We start from the raw sequence: 21,352 nt of genomic DNA, 5'->3' as shown, positions 1-21,352 counted from the left end.
AATAAATGCTTTGATTTCAGATTCATGGAATCCATTTCTTTATGCATTTTTTCCATGTTTCCTCGCAGAGAGGTCAAGGGGAGCATAAACTGCTACATGAAGCCCACCCCTGCCCACTTCTAACTGGTGCCCATGGACGGCTGTGGGCTGCTGACCCTCGCCTCCACCTGGGTGCCTCTGAGACTCCAACAGGAAGTGGCCACGAGGGGTGGTGGGCTGTAGAGACTGTCACTTAGTTATTAATGATAGTCATATTCAAGGGTGTCTAGGGAGGGTTGAAATCCCAGGGGACATGGCTGGGTCCTAAGGCCCTCAAGCCTTCTTGTCTCTTCTTCCTGGCAACTGTGTTGTCATGACAGCCAGCTCCCTGGTCCCCACCACAGTGTCTGGCAGAATGTTAAATTGGTTTTTAAAAAATAGTAATAATTCAGAGGCTGAATGCATATGGACATTGCTATGCTCAGCCATCACTTTTCAGAAACTCACTGTCCAAATCTCTTCTAAGGAGAGTGGTGCCCTTTCAGCAGCTGGGATTTCAGCCCAGATGTTTGAGGAGTTTCCACATGAGGTTTGGAATAGGGGTGAGGGATAAAGCTAACCAGTGAACTATGAGCTGGAACATTGCAGAAGCTGCTGCCAAAAGGTTGGTCAGCTCAACCTTCCAGATCTTCTGTTCCTCTGTCGATCTCTTTTCCAGCAGCAGGATCGCTTCCAGAAATTGCAAGTCCAGTGCAAACTGGAAATGCACAGCCCCTTGCTTCAAAATTAGTTTAAAACTTCAAGATGGCGACAGCAGAGCGTTAAACCAAGCCTGGGGCCCCTTGGGCCCTGGTCCTGGGTGACTGCATGGATTGCTTGCCTGAGAAGCTGGTCCCATCCGTGAGTCCACGTCAGAGGGGAAACCTGCAGGAACAGAGCCAAGTTTCCTTCCGACCCACTCGCTGTTTACCAGCCCATTTGTTGCAGGCCACACTGGCTTTAAACCATCAATGTCCCCTTGTTTGTTCTCAGTTTTTAGCCATTGTTTGTTGTCTAACGCATGTCGTCTTCATTTTGGGCAAAGAGATAATTGATGCTCACCTGTGATACCAAAGTCCTTTCAAGGTGCCTTCATTATTGAGGATTTTCCTCAAACGCCTGTTGCCTGAAACAGGATGAGCTTATCGTGTACGGGCCTTAGGGAGACCTCGCGAACCTGAAAGCACAGCTGTCCCGGAGAGCAGCCCTGATCCTCCTTGAGGTTTGGATGACGCACCGCAGTTGCCCCCTTGGCATTTCGCGGCACACTCGTTCTGGGGTGGGTGACAGCTGCATATTTCTTCTTCTCCCTGAGGACACTGTTGAGATGTGAAGTGACTTCAGTGTCGCCGAGATCCCAGCCCCTTCCCACTCGCAAAGAAACATGCACTTCACTCCTTCCAGCACGTCTCTGTCTTAAGGCAAAGCTTCTCAAAATCTTCCCCCTGAATTGTCCCTCAGAGCACAGAAGAGAGAAATCTGCCAAGATATAGTGACAGGATCATAGTTTCAGAAAAACCAAAATTCATATTGGAACCCTCCTGTGGCATCTGTAAATGTCATTTGAATTTTGTACTTTATGACATAATATTTCTTATGAAAATAGTATTTTTAAGATACCAGTAACTTCCTGCTCTATCTTCAAGTAAAGTTGATAAAGATTTCCCATCTCTATCCTGTAGCTTCTTGTACTTTTTGACAACTGTATCCACCTTTTAAAAATTAGAGCATTAAGTGTGTTGGTTACTATTACTAGGAAAATACTTCCTGAGTGGAGGTCAGGGATCCACTTATCAGTGAGTTACTGTTTAGAATGAATAAACTCACCATTTCTTTTCCAAAGAAGGGGTTAAGGTAGAAGGGAATGGAGTACAGTCATGAGGACGCATTGACCTGAGAGCAGAGCTGGGTGAGTGGGCCCCTCCATATTAGACAGCTTCACATCTTTCCGCTTTGGCAAGAGCTTGCCCTGTGCCAGAATGATCTTAATAGTCACTTCAAAGGGTTTTACCCAGAAAGAATCATTAGGGTCCCACTTGCCTGCCCCCCATTCCCACTGCCTTCACAGCAGGCTGCGGATTTGCACGCTGCTCAGCAGGATAACAGCCTCGCATATTTATCCATGTGGACTGGCCATTTTCCCATCCTGGAATTTTGTTTCCTTCTCCCAGGCACAGTTGCTTGCATTTTCTGCATATTCAACCAATATTATATGTGAATCCTCAGCCCAAAATTGGTTTCAGGGAGAATTTCATTTGGCACCAAAGGAGTTTACTTTTAGAGGTATATAAAACCTTACAGTGCTGGGCTAAATTCAGAGGTGAAAAGAAAATATATACAGTGATATTGTCAGAAGCAGGAAGATAGAGTTTTCTGATCCAAAAAAAAAAATATATTATTGATAATGATATGTAGGAATGACACAAATAAGTTGTTGAGTTTACTCAGCACCTTGCTCCCTGTACTTGCCCACCCATGCAGGGAAATTCAAGGCCGATGGGAAATCTTTCTCCTGGTGGGAGCAAGGGAACAGAGTCCCTTAGTGCTGAGAGAACAATCCTGACTCCGTGAGATGGGAGCTTGGGACCGTTCCTCCACATCTTAGCTGTGTTAGGGCTCCATTGCTCCCCCAACCCTTTTAGCTGTGTTTAAAAGCCAGGTGATGCAACACCTCAAACTATAGAATAGTTATGGGGCTCAAAATCAATGTGCAGTATTTTATGTTTAAATATTTGTTTAAACACCCACACTGGGGTGCTGTGCAAAACCTAGCTATTCATCTCTTCGCTCTTTTCCATTGCATTTTCATTAAGATTCAGTTTTCCATTGCTCCTCCATCTTGCTGTTTGAGAATGTCTAAATTCTCTAAGGAATTTATCTTGAGTAAGAATGCATGGATAACAAAAATGCTCATCTTCATTTTCATCTGAGTAACTGTGTTTTCATGCTAAATAAACTCTTATAAGAGAAAGGGTCTGATCTAATCTGGTGATTATCAGCATTGTTGCCTTGTAATTTTATTGGGTTGTGTAAAATTCCAAGAGAAAAGAAATGGGTGTGAGAAGAGTAGGTGATTCATAGTTGGGACTGTGGAAGTCTTTCATTTATTCAATATGTATTAAATGTATACTTCTGGAGCTTGCTGTTAGTGTAAAGTTTTTATTGAAAAACAATGGTACATAAAACAAGACAAAATAGGCAAATTTGGGTTAAGAAGAAAGCTTTCGATCTTAACCCAAAGAAAAAATGCAAGTTGAGAGTTTGAGGATGGACATTGCATAACACTGTAATAGGGCTTTGCTTTTCTTCTTTCGCTCTGCTTTCCCACAATTTCAGCATTTTCCTCTGAATGTGCTATATGACATCAGGCTCTTTCTGCCCTTTGTCTGTCAACAAAGAATAATAATCATTGAAAGCCACGGACAGGAAGACGTGAGGACTAAAGAGACAATGTTCCCCAGCTCTGTACTCCTCAGAAAAAGATGAAATCAAAATAGAAGCCTATTGCCTTGTATCCTGAGAGGGAAAATATCCTGAAATATCTTGAACTAATAGAAAGTATTATGGTTCAACTGGGCAGAAATTCCTAATTTTTAATGTCCTGAAACGCTGATTAACTTTTGTGCTTGAGAGGAAGCAGTTCTTCATATTTTCATAGCTATGTGCCTAATTTCTCTCCTCTGGTAACTTGAAGTAAACGTTATTTGAATCCATGATCAATGCTACAAAACCTAGAAATCATCCTGAGCATTATATATACATATATTTATATCTGAAAATTACTTTCTCATATAATTCTATTTTAAGTATGAAAACCCAGTGCCAAGGTGAACACTGTAGTCATGCATTCAAGCTCTCTCTCCATTATGATATTTTATTATGTAACATTCATTATGTAATAATATTCATTATGTAGCAATATTCATTATGCAACAATAATAATCATTGACCTTTCCTGAAAAATAATTTTTTCTTGCCTCTTTCATGTTTTGATTGTTCTAGTTATTTAATTAGGCTTTTTTTCCTGTGTTTTGAACTCAGCTATAATACCTGAAAGCTATGAAAGCATTTCATATAATTTTTGTGTTTGGTGGCTTTTTACTGATACAAAAGAACTTGGTATTAATTAGGGCTGTGGCATTGTTCCGGTTTGCTAAAGCTGCCACAATGCAAAATACCAGAAATGGATTGGCTTTTACAATGGGGTTTATTATTTCACAAATTTATAGTTCTAATGCCATAAAAGTGTCCAAACTGAAGCATCAACAAGATGATACCCTCACTGAAAAAAGGCCGATGGCATCCAGAACACCACTGTCAGCTGGGAAGGCATGTGGCTAGCTTCCCCTGGTCCTTTGCTCTAGGGTTGCATTGCTTTCAGCTTCTGATTCCAGTGGCTTTCTCCTTAAGCATCTTTGGGTTCTCACTTAGCTTCTCGGGGACAAACTCTGGTCTTCATCTCTTAGCATCTCCAAACATCTTTCTGTCTGGAGATCTCCAAGCATCTGGGTCTGTGTCGGCTCTCTTAAGGATTCCAGTAAACTAATTAAGACCCACCTTGAATTGGTGGGGTCACACCTCCATGGAAATAATCTAATCAAAAGGTCCCACCCACAATTGGATGGCTCAAATCCCCATGGAAACAACCTAATCAAAATATCTCACCCACAATAGGTCCGCACCCACAAGACTGGATTAAAATAACAAGGCTTTTCTGGGGTACATGGTAGATCCAAATCAACACAGGCATCTTGCCAACAGAATCTGATATTAACATTCTGAGTCCACACTAAACTCACTCTTCACAGTTAAAATGTGGTTTTGCTATTTATTCACTTGCCTAATGCAACTCCATTACAATGAGAATTTCAAATTATCCCTGCTCTCTTTCCCCAAATCCACACCCCAGTTCCCCATCTACTCTAAAGTTTTACTAGCAAAGCAATTAGGCCAATTACCAAGAGCACAGTTAACAGTAATCCATCTATTCAGTTTCCTCTCATTTTTCCAGATATACCTTGTGGGTGTTAAAAAGGCACAGGTCTGACAATAAGTTTAGGAGGTACTCAAAACACAGTAAAAATAGATCTTAAAATATTAAACACTATTAAAATGTGATCAGCACCTATTTTAGGAAAAATGGTTAATAAAGTGTGATGAATGATATTTTGGAATTGTGTCAAGGAAAACCTGTAGGATGAAAATAGAGGAGCCTCTAAAGAGGCACTATCAATAGTTATTTGGATAGGAAGTGGCCAGTTAAACCAGAGTGAAATTCAGAAGTCAATTTGCTATGGATGCTGCAATTCCATCTGCTCACTTCTATTACAAGATTTCAAAAGAATAATGATTTGAAGGAACCTGGGCTTCCCAGTAACTATAAGAGTGGGTCATGAGGCAAAACAAAGTAGTATAGGAACTAGTTCAGAGTTCTCAACATTGGCTGTATAGAGTCAGCTGGAGAGTTTTTAAAGACCCCTGAGGGGGCCCACATCTCAGAGGTTTAGATGGAGTAGCTCTAGGGAAGGCTGGGGTGTAATAGCTTCAAAATCTTCCTGGATGATTTTAATATGCAGAAAGTATTGAGGTTTATATTTACTTCACTTCACACAAATTGAGGACTTGACTTTCCTTGCCTATATTTTTCTTATTCTAATGCTGAGTGTCAAATGGAATTGCCATTTATGGCTTGCATTCTGGCAGGGGGGGCTCTGAGCCCCTCGCCCACTGTTCCTACCTGGCTGAGAGCAGCTCCCCAGACCAGCGCTCCCCAGTCACCTGGGCGTCTTGCTCAGGTGCAGCTGCTGCTGCAGGAGGTCTGGGTGGGGCCCAGAGTTGAGCTTTCTCACCCAGCTCCCAGGGGACGCTGAGGCTGAAGGTCCAGGAACCACACTGGGAGGAGCCAGAAGGCAGACCTGACTTTGCTGAATGAATCTTCTTTCCAAACACCATCAAAATTTCTTAGGACTACATTTGTATTTGTGGTGAGAGGGGAGGGATGCAATGGACTGTCCATTATAGTCATCGGCACCAACTATTCTGATGTAGCTGTTTTTGATTTCTTACAATGTGAATCAGATTAACAGGGTCAGCTCTCCTTCCTGGGAATTCTGACATTCTCTCTTCAGGCCCCCGTGATGTCACCTGCACTAGGAGAGCTACCATGAATGTCAGCCCACAGACCTACATGTGCAAGAAACACCTTTATTTTCTGTAACTCGATGCAGACTCTGAATTACCAATTAGTCAGCCAGGTAGAAGACTTAGTGATGGTTCTTTGGGATGCAGCCCCCATTCCCGGGGGGCTTGTGCCACAGCCCTGGGCCTTTCTCAGTGCCAAGGCACCTGGGGGAAAGGAGACGATCAGGTGTTACCAGCATCCCTTTAACTGCAGGATCTGCAGGTACGGGACAGAGGATTAGCTGCACACTCAATGTGCTTTGATTGATTTATTGATTCAATGATTGATTTACCACTCACTGAGAAATAGCCACCATCATAATTCACTCCACCGATTTTTTATTGGTGGACATATGAGGTAATTCCCTATAAAATAACCAATATCATGGTGAGCGTCTTTTCATATCTTGTCTGACCACTTAACCAATCTTCAGTTTTTTTAAGTGGAAGTGGTGCAGCATACAAGGTTCTGATAAGAGTTGTAAAAGAGCTCTCACAAAGTTCCCATCATTTAAATCCTCTGGAAAATATGCGAGTGCCGGATCCAACATGGTCTTGTTACATGTTTTAGAAGTTCCCCTCAGGGACAAATAGCAGATACTTGCCCTTTAAATCTCCTCTTTTAAATATCTCTTAGTCATGTAAGAATATATACTTTTTCCTTTGTCCTTTTACCTAATAGTTTTTTTATCTTTTATTTTAATTTGGAAGAGTTCTTCCTATCCTGTACATTGCAGATAGTCGTCTATTTCTGAATTAACTTTGAAGTATTAATGATATAAATATTTTAACATTTGAACATTAATTGAACCAATTTTTCCCGCAAACATTTTGGTCATTATTACCTGCTGAAAAAACTCCCTAACACCATATTAATATATAGAAACCTAAGTTTTCTTCTGCAACTTTTATGATTTAATCTTTTGCATTTACATTTAACTCTTTAATCAATATCAAGTGCTTATCCCCTCATCCAGCACCAGCACTAGATATCCATTTGTTTGTTGTCAGTATTTTATTTTTTAACTATTTATTTTGAACTACTTTCAAACTTACAGGACAGTTACAAAATTAATACAAACCCCATACAGAAAATTCCAACATACCCCTATCCCTCTGATACTCAGATCCACCAATTTTAACATTTGGCCACATTTGTCACATCATTCTATCTATCTATGCATCTATTTATCAATCCATTTTCTGAAAACTTGAATACTCAATACTGCCACATATGTTTCCTGCAAGAAATGATATTAACTAACCTTAACAGTACAGTTATCAAGTTAAAAAAATTTAACATTAACATAAAGTTTACAGTCCATATTTAACTTTTTCATATGTCCCAACAATATCCCCTTGGGCATTTTCTCATCCCTTGCTAGACTCCATCCAGGGTCATGTATTGCATGCAATTGTCATTTTGTCTTTAGTTGCTCTTCCTTATTTTTTTTAACTGCAGGAACACATATGGAGCATAAACTTTTCCATCTCAACCAGTTCCATGCGTACCATTCACAACCACATTCACAGCGTTGTGGTGCTTTCACCGCCTTCCATTACTAAAACTCTCATCTCCGGAACAGAAGCCATATACCCATATGCATTAAATCCCCATTCCCCAAAACCTTGACCCTGGCAACCAGTACTATAATTTTTGTTTCTATGACCTTGCATATTCTCTGATATTTTCTTTGTAGTTACTGTGGGGCTTAAATTTAACATTCTAAATCTATAACAATCTCATTTGTTTTGATATCAGCTTAACTCCATTAGTATATACAAATTATGTTCCTATACCTCTCTTTCCCCCAACCTTTATGGAGTTCTTGTGACAAATTACCATGAGTCCTAAACCACTGATTTATCATTATATTTTATGCATTTGCCCTTTAGATATTGTAGGAAGTAAAAAGTAGAGTTATAAACCAAAAATATAACAGTTCTGGCATTTATGTTTACACATGTAAAGAACTCTCTTTAGCATCTCTTTTAGGGCCATTCTACTGGTGTTGAACTACCTCAGCTTTTGATTATCTGAAAACTATTAATGTCTTCCTCATTTTTAAAACAATTTTGCAAGACATAAAATTCTTGATTAGCAATTCTTTGCTTTCAGCCCACTGCCTTCTTGCCTCCATTGTTTCTAATGTGAAATCGGCATTTGATCTTACTGATGCTTTCTTGTATGTGACCTGCTGATTCTCTCTTGTGCTTTTCAGAATTCTCTGTCTTTGGCATTTAACAGTTTGATTATAATATACTATAGTATGGGTCTACTAGAGTTTACATTGCTTGGAATTTATTGAATGTCTTGGATGTTTCATTAAATTTGGAGAGTTTTCAGCTGTTTTTCCTTTGAATGCTCTCTCTGCCCCTTTCTCTCTTTATTCTCCTTCTGGGACTCCCACAATGCATATATTGGCATGACTGATAGTGCCCCACAAGTTTGTCAGCCTGTGTTCACTTTTCTTCCATTTTTCTTTCCTCTTCTCAGAGTGGATGTTTTTGATTGTCTTGTCTTCAAGTTCTCTCATTCTTTCTTCTGCCAGCTCCAATCTGCTGTTGAACCCCTTTAAGGTATTTTTCATTTCTCTTACTCTGGTCTTCAGCTCCATTTTATTCCTTTTCCTAATTTCCATCTATCTTGTTATTCTCTTTGTGTTCACTTATCATTTTCATGATTTCCTTTAGCTCTTTGAGCATATGTAGGATGACTTTTTAAAGTGTTTGTCTAGTGTGTACCAAGTCTGGTCCCCTAACTGAAGACTTCTAATGCTTTAATCTTCCCCTTTGCCTGGGCCATCACTTTCTGTTCCTTTATGTGTTTTGTAATCTTTTGTTGAAAACTGAAAATTTTGATATTTTAATGTGTTAGAGCTGGAATTTAGACTCTGAGGCCTCTGTTCCTTAAGGCTGAAGGTTGTCTCTAGGTGTTATTACAGAGCTTTCTTTGAATGTGAGGAACTAATGAAAAAAGAAAGGAAAAAAAGAAAACACCTTTCCCAGGGTGCAGATTTTAGGGCCACCTGTGTCCTTTCTGCTCATGTCTTGTCTTAGGCATGTTCTTGCAGCCCTGGGAATGCCCCGTTTACACAGCTTTGCATGTCCTCTCTTCCCCAGGAAGCAGTTTCGTCCTGGTCTGGGCACTGCTCTCTATGTCCTATAGCCAGCAGCCCCTTGTCCCAGGCAGCCACTTGACTGCTCTCTCTCATGAGCTGCCTTCTACATGCAGGGCAAGTTCTGGGACTGTGAGCCCTTCAGGCCAACACCAGACAGATTGGACAAGGCATACTTGCTCCCAGTATGTGCCTGAGAGTATCTCTGCTCCCTCCAGAACTGGGACCAGAGAACTGCACTGGAAGCAGTTGGCTCCACGGGGAGTAGCCAGTCAGGGCACCATGGTATCCCACCGCTTTTCAGTGACCTTTTTCTCTATTCAGCACTCACTCCAGTACTGTGGTCCTTTAACTGTTTTCTGGAGTTGTGAGACAGAAATCTTTTCCATTTCTTGCTGGTTGTTCAAAGCTTCCAGGGGAGATGGAGCCCCAAACTGTCTCAGTCAGCCATCGTGATCCCCCAATCTTACTGTTTTAGCCTGCATTTCTAAGGCAGAGACAGAGAAATGAGACAGCTCCCTTCCTTAATGGAGCATTTCACTATCTCAGGGGAGATGTCTGTGTCAACAACCTGCTGGAATACAGGGCAGCTGAGAGAGGTGACGCAGACATGAAGCACCTACTCCCAGAAGCAGCGAAGCTTCCTCACTGCAGAGCCCAGGAGCCTCCCAAACGCTAAAGGAGGAGAAAGCATTCTGGCAGAGACAGGGAAAGCAGTGGACATGCAGCCGCTTCTGCGCCAAGGAGGCTGTATCTGCAGAAGTGTAAAACTTTAAACGGCATTGCTTAGGGGAGACAGAAGCAGCTCTGCTTTCAGAGGTGTTGAGTTTCTAGATTGCTTAGAGTGGAGGGGAAGTAGAGGGTGAGATAAAGAGAACAAAGGGGTCAGGTGAGAGAGGATCTCAAATGCATAATTAACACTTCTCCATTTCATAGTCAAAGCAGAACCATGGAAAGCCTGCAGACAGGGGACAATCCACCTCTTGCTTTAGGAAGTAGAAGGAGGAGTGTAGGAACTGGTTTTAACATTAAAAGGCAATGAGTTGCCACCTACCACATCATTAATTCTTTTAAATTTATACATTACATTCCTTAACCACAACTGGCATTAAAGAGTAAGGCTAATTTCCTGCCTAAAATGAGAGGTGATCTCATAGGAGAAAGATAGGCATCACAGTTGAAAGTATGAAGTTGCCTGTAGTAAATGTCCCAGAGTGACACAGACAGGCAGATGTAGAGGTTGAGAGAATTAGGGATTGTGGAGGTGAGGACGACAATGAAGGAAAAAATCTGGGAATTAGGGGCACCTTGCTCATGGGACAGATTGCTTCAAAGAGAGCATGAGAGATTAGAGAGATTAGATGGATAGACAGATGATAGATAGATAGATGATACAGATAGATAGAAGATAGATGGATGATTGATATAGACACATAGATATAGCTAATACATATCAATAAATCACATTTATGTCTGATAATATATAATATTATATATCATCTATGTGGTGTGGATAGCATAAAAGGTGGGCAGAATAGGAAAGAATAAAGTTGTAGAGGGAAGAAATCTCATGACACATTTGGGAAATCACCAATTCCTAACTCAGCGGGAGGGCAGGGTCTGGGCAGGGGAATAGCAATAGCGAGGGGTGAAAAGATCAACAAAACAAGGCTGTATTTGGCCTTAGCAGCCCAACTGGGGAGGTCACATCATTTAAAAAGGCACATCCAAGGGTCATCCCTGTCTCTCTTCAGACAGAGCTCAACTCCTGCAGGTCACAAATGGAGAGGACAGAACTTTGTCTCTATCCTAGTCCTATAACCAGGACTTTTCTAGTTGTCCCTCTCCACTTGCTCCTCAGGTCCACAAGCCCCTCCCTGGCCCTCCCCATACTTTCAGCCCTTCTCCCTTCTCCAGCCTCTGCTCTCCCGGGTGAGAGATGCTGCTCAGGAAGCTGGTCCTCTGCTCAGGTAGAGGTAGGGAGGCCTTATCTGCCTTGCCTGCACCTCTTTTTCACCCCGTAACACGACCCCACCCAAGACTGTATGGGTGGTTCAAGCTTCCCAGACATGTGGGGTCTGTCATGGGATTACAACCCAGGACATTTCCTGGAGTCAGGTAAAGGCTCCAGAGAAGGCACACTCATTGCAGGGTGTTCAGGTTTGCTAAGGCTGCTGAAATGTAATATACCAGAAATGGATTGGATTTTCAATGGGGGCTTATTGGTTCACAGATTTACATTTGTAAGGCTATGAAAATGTCCAAATTAAGGAATCAAGAGGTGGATACCTTCTCTGAGGAAAGGCTGATGGCATCAAGGGCTCCTCTGTCACATGGGAAGGCACACGGCTGGAGTCTGCAGGTCCTCTCCCAGGTTTAGCTTTCAGGTTTCTGTGGCTTTCCCCAAATGTCTCTGGACTGCTGGTTTAGCTTCCCTCTTAGCTTCTCCCAGGGGCAAACTCTGGGCTTCATCTCTTAGCTTGGCATTTCCAAACATCTTTCTGTCTACATCTCCAAGTATCTGGGTCTGTGTTGGTTCTGAGTTCTCTCTCTCTCCCCGAGCTCTCTAAATGACTCCAGTAAACTAGTAAGACCTACCTTGAATGGGCAGGGTCCCATATCCATGGAAATAATCTAATCAAAAGGTCCTGCCCACAATAGGTCTGTACCCACAAGATTGGATTAAAAGAGCCTGGCTTTTCTAGGGTACATAACAGTTTCAAACTGGCACACAGGGGTTCCCCCATGAGTAAACCAAGTTCCTAGAACTCCCCCTGTTCAAATACCCATGGCTGTCAGAGAAAAGGCCCCTTCCTTAAGCCTCTGATGGGTCAGTCTCTAGCCACCTTTCTGCCAATGGCACCCCAAACTCATAGAGAGGATCAGGCCCCGTAGTCCAGCCCCTCCCCCAGAAGTGGACGTATGAGTCTGGTTCTAAAATAGTCTTTGACCTCCCAGGTCCCCCAGACGTACTAGGAAGGGTTTGAGGCTCCAACCACAGTGCAGAGCCCAGGGCCACCACGGACCCTCCCTGCCTGGGACTTCAGGAACCACCACTCCTGTTCTCTGCTCCTCATCAAGTGTGAGTCCAGAAGACATATCATGTGTACCACGCTTACAGGGTGACCAGTGAATTGGACACACACACACACACAAATGCACACACATGCCTGTGCACTCATGTCCACATGGACACATATGTAGACTTGTGACATGCATATACGCATGCCCACATGCATGCACCCATGCACCCACATACACGTGCACACACATGCACACATGTACTCACACACTAGTACACTCACACACAACCCTGTCAGACAAAAATTTTCAAAGACAGTAGAATCTAAAAAGAAATAGTTTCCTACCTTCCCCTATAATCTTCATGGATGTGTCTATAATAGTGGATTTTTCTGCAAACTATTGAGTGAATTAGAAGCTTTTATATTCATCCCACACTGTCAAATCGAGCCCCTCTGTCTGTCAGGAAGAAGCAGTAGGGATCCCACAGCCTGTTTACTAGCTATGGGTCCCCCTCTACTGCAGGAACCAGCCACAGCTTCCCATGCTGTGTGCAGGGCTGACATGTCACCACATGGCCTGTGCAGCCCCGGGCTCTGCCTGGGGAGGGCAAGTGACACTTCTATCCTTCTTGTGACAGGTGTAGGGAGCTTGATCAGGGATGAGTCGTTATCAAGTTGACACCAGTAAAAGATCTTTGCAGCTGCAATGAAAGGACTCAGGTGTCTGTGGCAGTGAGTAGAATTAGGAGGAGGGCTAGGTGGGTGGCCAGGTGGACAGAGGGTGTTCCTAGGACTTCCCAGCTGGTGTCAGGCCCAGGAACCGCAGCTTCCCTGCCATCTCAGAGCCGCTGGTGCAGCCCATGGCCTCAGGCCCACTCCCCTCTACTGCTTTGGGCACAGGAACCCCAGTGACATCGGAATCACAACACTCTTGCCTCCTGCCATTTCTAGGGGCAGCTGCTTCAGGGCCTGATGTGCAGCTTGACTGATGTGCAAACAAAAGCCAATGCGCCTACGTCTGGCTTGTCTGGACCTGGTCGCCCACTTGCTTGTCAGGGATAATGACATGGCCCAAGGACACCTGAAGTCTGCAGCCCTTGCTTCTTCTGACAGCCAGGCAAGACCATGACTCTGCCTTGTCCTTTCTGGGTTCTTTTCATGTGGAATTCAGCCTAGAAGGTGGCAAAACAGTAACTTCTATTAGTTCCAAAAGTCTTGACATTCTTTGATTTTGCTTTTGAATGACTGTGGTGCTTTGGAACTATATACCCCAGAAAAACAGGTCCTTGATGTCAGTCTGTTCCTGTGGGTGTGAACCCATCATAAGGAGGACCTTTTAGTGAGGTTACTTCAGTTAAGGTGTGGCCCAACTGAATGAGGATGGGTCTTAATCCTATTACTGGGTCTTTATCAGCAGAATGAGATTCAGACAGAGAGGGAGAAAGCCAGAGGGGGTGGCCAGAAGCTAGGGTCAGTGGAACGGGAAGAGAAGGGAGAGGCCAGAAGAGGCCGCCATGTGCCTTATCAGCGACAGAAGAGACAAGGGCCAAGGATGACTGGCAGCCAGTCCCAGAACGCTGCAACCTTCTGGGACAAAGTGTCACCCAATGACACCCTGATTTTGAATTTCTAGCCTCAAAACCATGAGCTAATAAATTCTCATTGTTTAAGCCAACCCATTGCACTGTGCTTGCTTCCACGGCCAGGAAACTTAACGTCTGTTTGAATGTGATCACTGGGAGTCATTGGCATGTTCAGGGACCTTCTGTGGATGGGACCTCATCTAATTTGATCTGTTTTAGCCCTTTGAAAGAGTCGTAACAACATTCTAGAAATAAACAGTTTTCAAAAAGCAATGCTTTCTTATTAATCAAAGGAACTGAGGAAGATAACTAGCATTTTGTTGTGGGGAGAAATGTATATAAGCCATGGACACTAATATGATGTTACTCTTGAAGTCACAAGAGCTTGGGGCTCTGTTACTGGGAGACACCCCACCTCTCACCTGGGCTGCACTTGTGACAATTAAGATTAACCATTGCTTTTGTCCTTTTGTCCTTAGACATCACAAAGAACCTGTTTTGGGGAATTTATACCCAAGACCCATATTAGAATAAGCATTCCCATATCCAGGGTTTACCCCCAGAAATTTTGGCTTACTAGTTTTGCAGTTGGACCCGGGCATTGAAACGTTTTTAAACACCCGGGTAATAAAAAGTTCAACCAGGATTTTCAGCCCCTGCTTTATTATGAGGTGGCTACTGAAAGGCAGCCAATTTTTCCAAAGGTTTCTTTTTCCTTTTAAAATAGTACCAAGACTGATTTTTGAAAATAAGGCAGGTGAATTCCACTTCCAAGAAGACAGATTAGGTGCACTTTTCCCAATTACTCCTGCTAAGTACAAAAAAAACCCAAAACATTAAAACAATCTTCAACAAATGTAAAAGAATTGAAATCATGCAGTTGGTGTTCTCTGACTAAAACAAAATCAAATCAGAAATCAACAACTGAAAGATAACAGGAATATCTCCAAACACTCATCAATTAAACAACATTCCATGAGTCACAGAGGAAGACTCAAGGGAAATCAAATATGTTGAACTGAGTGAAAATGAAAATATAACACATGAAAACTTGTGAATGCAGCTAAGGCAGTACTGAAAGGGAAATTCATAGCACTAAAATCCTTAGATTAGAAAAGAAGAAAATCTCAAATCAGTATCTAAGTTCCTGCTCAAGAGACTAGAAATAAGAATATAATAAAGCCAAAGTAAACAGAAAGAAGAAATAATAAAGATAAAAGCAGAAACCAATGAAATTTAAAAAAGAAAAATAATAAATAAAATCAATGAACAAAAAGATGGTCCTTTGAAAAGATCAATAAAATTGGTAAACCTTTAACAAGATTGACCAAGACACAAATTACTAATGTTGAGAATCACTTCAGACCTTGCAAACACAAGAAAGATAAAAAAAAAAAAAAAAAAAAAAAAAAAAGAGGGGGGATACTACAAATAATGCTACATCAATAATTTGGCAACATAGATGAAATGATCCAATTCTTCAAAAAGGACAAACTACAACAACACACCCAAAATGAAATAGATAATTTGAATAGCCCTATAACTAATTTAAAAATGGAATTCATAAGTTAAAACTTCCCATAAAAGAGAGCTCCAGAGCTGGATGCTCTCACTGGAGAATTCTACTAAATGTTTAAAGAAGAATAAAGGCCAATTCTACATAATTACTTCCAGATAATACAAGAGGAGGTAACACTTCCCAACTCATTCTATGATGTCAAAATTACCTTGATACCAAAAACAGACAAAGACAGTGCAACAAAATAAAACTACAGAGCAATGTACCCATAAACAGACTTGCAAAAATACTTAACAAAATATTATCTGATAGAATTCAACAATATGTAAAAGAATATGTATTTAAATAAATATATTTAAAATATTAGATATATATAAAGAATTATACGGCATGAACAAGCAAGGTTTGTTTCAGTAAATCAAGGCTGGTTCAATACTTAAAAATCTGCCAAGAAACAGCATTCCTACAGAACTCCCACAGAACCAAGAGAAGTTGATGAGTTGACCAGGTGCCCTGAGGCTATCCCAGTCAGACCCATAAGGGCCAAGTGTCTAACCACTCACAGCTTTTCAATGTATAAACTGAAGGGCTTAAACTAGGTTACCATTAAGTTCAGTACCAACCTGCATTCTTATTAACTGTGTCAGTCAATAAAGAAATTCACAAATACACATCTCATCTTCCTTCTTTATGGTACAGGGCAAGGCTGAAATTCCTCTTCCCTTTTAAAAGTGCGTGTGGTGTGTGACTCGCTTTGGCCATTGAACTGTGAGTGGAAGTGAAATATATTACTACAGGGTGGAAGATTTAAGAGCCAGGGCACAATTTGTCACATTCCATTTTACCTGCTGTGGCAAATATGGAAACATGCATTGAGATTATTCTTTTGTCAAATTGAACCTGAGTAACTACAAAATGTAGAACTTTCATGTCAACCCACACTGGACAAGTGGTGTGAATGGGAAATAACAATTATGGTTAGCCACTGAGATTTTGACATTTTTTGTTACTGCAGCAAAACATACACTATAATCCAACTTCTGAAAACTTAAAAATAGTGTATGTCTGACAATGATTTTGGACAATGTGTGATAACAGAAGATTCTGAGAGCTAATGCATTTTACTTATGAAAAAGAGAGAGAAGTTTTTGTTTATTTTTAAGTGTGACAACTTAAAAACATATTTATAATTTCACTTGGAAATTTCTGGTTTTTGGACAAAGTGATGGACAGATTTCAATGTCTTTGCAAATTTTCCAATTCTGAGTCTGAGAACTGAAAATATTAGGTTCTTTAAGAAACATATTTCTAAAGTGACAGTAGACAAAGGGGCAATGAAAATTATGTTTGCAATTAGTGGTCAGTGAGTTAGACTTCAAGGACCAGAGAATTTATAGAGAAGGGCCATAGAAATATAACATTCAATTTCCCCCTTTAGAATTATATTTCATTGAGTGTGACATTATGTTCCTGAATTTTTCTTATTAGCTGATGCTTGTGGCAAGGACTAGATATATGGCATTCACCTGAAAGCATATGCATAAAATACAAGAAAAATTAAACTAACAGGTTTGTTTAGCACATCTGATTTTTAATGAGGATTTATTACTAGTAAAGATAATTATTCTATAGAGGCACTTCCACCTTAGACTCTTAAAATACAGAGATATATCATCAAATAGATATGTAAATTAAGACAGAAAAATGAGAAATTATTCCCAATGAAATAGTTGACATTATGCAGTTGCCAAAACCTGTAGGACTGTACAACACAAAGAGTGAACCCTAATATAAACTATGGATTTAAATTAGTAATAATATATCAATATTCATTCATTATTGGTAACAAATGCAACACACTAATTCAAGATATTAGAAATAGAATAAACTGTGTGCTGGGGGAAAGAAAGAGCACATGGAAACTGTTTGGGCTTGCTGAAGCTACTGGAACACAATATACCAGAAATGGACTGGCTTTTAACAATGGGCATTTATTAGCTCAGAAACTTATAGTTCTAAGGCCATGAAAATGTCCAAATTAAGGCATCAAGAGAAGATGCCTTCTCTGAAGAAAGGCTGCTGATATCCAGGGTTCCTCTGTCAGATAGCAGGCACATGGCCAGCATCTGCTGGTCCTTCACTCCCAGGTTTTATTGCTTTCAGCTCCTGGTTCCAGTGACCTTCTATTTTAGCTTCTATGGGTACTCTCTTAGCACCTCTGGGACTTTTGTCTCTCTAAGATCTCTCCAAAGTTCTCTGGCTCTTTCTCTCTCAACTCTCTGGGCTTTTTCTGTCTTTTATCCTCTCATAAAGGATTCCAGCAAAGAAGATTTAGACCCGCCTTAAGTGGAGTGGGTCACATCTGAAATTGAAATAACCTAAAAGGTCCCGCCCACAATAGGTCTACATCCACAGGAATGGGTTAAAAGAACATGGCTTTTTCTGGGGTACACAACAGCTTCAAACCATCGTAGGGACTCTGTACTTTCTGGTTCAATTTCCCAGTAAACCTAAAATTTCCCCCCAAACTAAAGTCTATTTAAAAAAGCAACTTTTTTATGCAGGAATGGAATTACAAGTCACCCCAAATAGCCAAAACAGTTTCAAAAAAGAATGAAGTTGGAGACCTCACTCTCCAATTTTAAAACTTACCACAAAGCTACAGTCATTAAATCATTGTGGAACCAGCATAAGGATAGACAAATAGGCCAACTGAATAGACTTGCTAGAACAGAAATAGGTGCACACATCTATGGGCAACTGATTTTCTACAAGAGTACCAAGTATACGCAATAGTGAAAAATAATATCTTCAACAAGTGGAAAACATGAAGTCCACATGAAAAGAATAAGTTGAACCCTGAACTCACACTACATACAAAAAAAAAAATGGTCAAGGACCTAAATATAAGAACTAAAACCATAAAATTTTATAATAAGATAACATAGGGACAAATCTTCAGGTCCTTAAATTCAGCCATGGATTCTTAGATATGATATCAAAAACAAAAACAAAAGAAACAGTAGATAGATTTTACTGCCTCAAAATTAAAAACATTCATGTGTCAAAGAGGTTATCAAACAAATGAAAATACAGCCTACCAAATGGAAGAAAATAGTTGTAAATCATATATCTAACAAGGACTTATTATCCAGAATATATACAGAACTCATAACTCAACCACAAAAAGAAAAATCATATTATTAAAACATGGGTAAAGGACTTGAAAGGCTATATTTCCAAACAATATACACAAATGGCCAATAAGCATATGAAAAGATGGCCAACATCCTTCACCAGCATAGAAATGTAAATCAAAACCACAGTGACAAGCCACACTTCACACCCCTAAAAGTGGCCATTATTTTTTAAAACAGAAAATAACAAGTGTTGGTGAGGATATCCAGAAATTGGAACCCTCAGGCATTCAGACATTGTTGGTAGGAATATAAATTGGTCCAGCCACTGTGGAAAGCAGTATGGCTGTTCCTCAAAAAGTTATAGAATTTATGACCAGAAATTCTACTCCTAGATATATACCCAAGGGAATTGAAAGCAGGGGCTTGAACAGATACTTGTACACCATTGTTCACAGCTTCATTATTCAAAAAGTAGAAACAATGAAGTGCCCAAATGATGAATGGATAAACAAAATATGGTGCACACAATGGAATTTTTTTTGCCTATAAGAAGGAATGAAGTTCTGAGACTTGCTTCAACATGGATGAACCTTGAAAACATGATGCTGAGTGAAATAATCAAGGCACATAAGGACAATGTGATGGCTGATATCATGTGTCAACTTGGCTGGGTTATGGTGTCTTGTCAGTTAAGCCAGCACTGACCTCATTGTTACTGTGAGGATATTTCATGGATTTAAAACATTAGTCAGTTGATTGCATCTACAGCTGATTGCATCTACAATCAACAAAGGGTATTGCCTTCAGTAATGATAGGAAATCTCCCCATCCAATCGTTTGGAACCTTTAAGGCAGAACTGAGGATTCAAGCAGTCACAAAGAAGTTCTTTCTCTACTTCAGCCAGTCATATTCTCCTGGGGAATTCAATTGCATCTTCATTAAGTTTCCAACTTGCAGCCTGTGTTATGGAATTTTGACTTGCCAATCCCCATGATCATGTGAGCCAATGCTTATAATAATTCTCTTAATAGCTACATATATATATATATATATATATATATATATATATATATATATACACACATACACATATATTCTGTCAGTTATATTTCTCTGGAGAAGCCTGAATAATACAGGCAAATACTATTTCACTTATATGAAATATCTGGAAATAGTAAATTCATGGAGACAAAGTGGATTAGAGGTTACCAAGTATTGAAGGGAGGGTAGAATGGGGAGTTTTACTTGGTGGGTATAGAGTATTTTTAAATTTGGGAAATGTTTTAAAAATTAATTTTAAAAAATTTAGGACATGGCCCTTCTTTTCTGCTTACTATTAAAAAGACAAACCTGTTTGACCCTGAAAGCAATGTTTTCCACCCTTTCAGCAGTGTTGCAGTGTGCTAATGCTGCCATTATGCAAAATACCAGAAATGGATTGGCTTTTATAAAGGGGGTTTATTAGGTTACAAGTTTATAGTCCTAAGGCCATAAAAGTGTCCAAACCAAGGCATCAACAAGAGTATACCTTCACTGAAGAAGGGCCGATGGCATCTGGCACACCTCTGTTAGCTGGGAAGGCACATGGCTGGTGTCTGCTGATCCCAGGTTGTGTTTCAAAATCAATTTCTCCATAATGTCTCTCAGCTCCTGTGCATTCTTGGTTCTTTCTACCAGGATGTTTCTCACTAAGTGACTGGGGGTCCTGTCTTAGCATATTTGGGGCAAACTCTAGGCTTCATCTCTTATCGTAACATCTCCAAACATCCTTCTGTCTGCATCTCCAAGCATCTCCAAGTGTCAGCATCAGCAAAAGTCAGCAAGTTTCTGGGTCTGTGTGGCTCTTTTTTTTTAAATTGAGATTGTTCACATACCATACAACTATCCAAAGATCCAAAGTGTACAATCAATTGCCCATGGTACAATCATACAGCTGTGCATCCATCACTACAATTAGTTTTTTTCTCTCAATTTTTAGAACATTTTCATTACTCAAGAAAAGAAATAAAGACAAAAAAAGAAACTTAAATCCTCCCATACCCCTAACCAACCCCCTCCATTATTGATTCATAGTTTTTGTATAGTACATTTGTTCATGTTGATGAAAGAATGTTAAAATACTAACTGTAGTATATAGTTTGCAATAGGTATATATTTTTTCCTATATGCCTCTCTAGTATTAACTTCTAGTTATAGTGTCATACATTTGTTCTAGTTTGTGAGAGAGACTTCTAATATTTGTATAGTTAATCATGGACATTGTCCACCACAAGATTCACTGTTTTATACATTCCCATCTTTTAATCTCCAACTTCCCTTCTGGTGACATATGTGTACCAGTTTGAATGTATTATGTCCCCCAGAAAAAGCCATATTCTTTGATGCAATCTTGTGGAGCAGACATTTTAGTGCTGATTAGACTGGAATCCTTTGAGTGTTTCCATGGAGATGTGACCCACCCAACTGTAGGTGATAACTCTGATGAGATAATTTCCATGGAGGTGTGGCCCCACACATTCAGCATGGGCCTTGATTACTGGAGCACTATATAAGCTCAGACAGAAGGATCAAGCTTGCTATGGCCAAGAGGGACACTCTGAAGAATGCACAACAGCTGAGAGAGTAGCTGCAGATGAGAGACAGTTTGAATATGGCCATGGAAAGCAGACTCTTGCTCTGGAGAAGCTAAGAGAGGACAAATACCCCAAGAGCAACTAAGAGTGACATTTTTGAGGAACTGCAGCCTAGAGAGGAACATCCTGGGAGAAA

The sequence above is a fragment of the Choloepus didactylus genome, chromosome 11 (genome assembly GCF_015220235.1).
Source record: "Choloepus didactylus isolate mChoDid1 chromosome 11, mChoDid1.pri, whole genome shotgun sequence".
NCBI lineage: Eukaryota > Metazoa > Chordata > Mammalia > Pilosa > Megalonychidae > Choloepus > Choloepus didactylus.
This window is presented reverse-complemented; position numbering follows the sequence as displayed.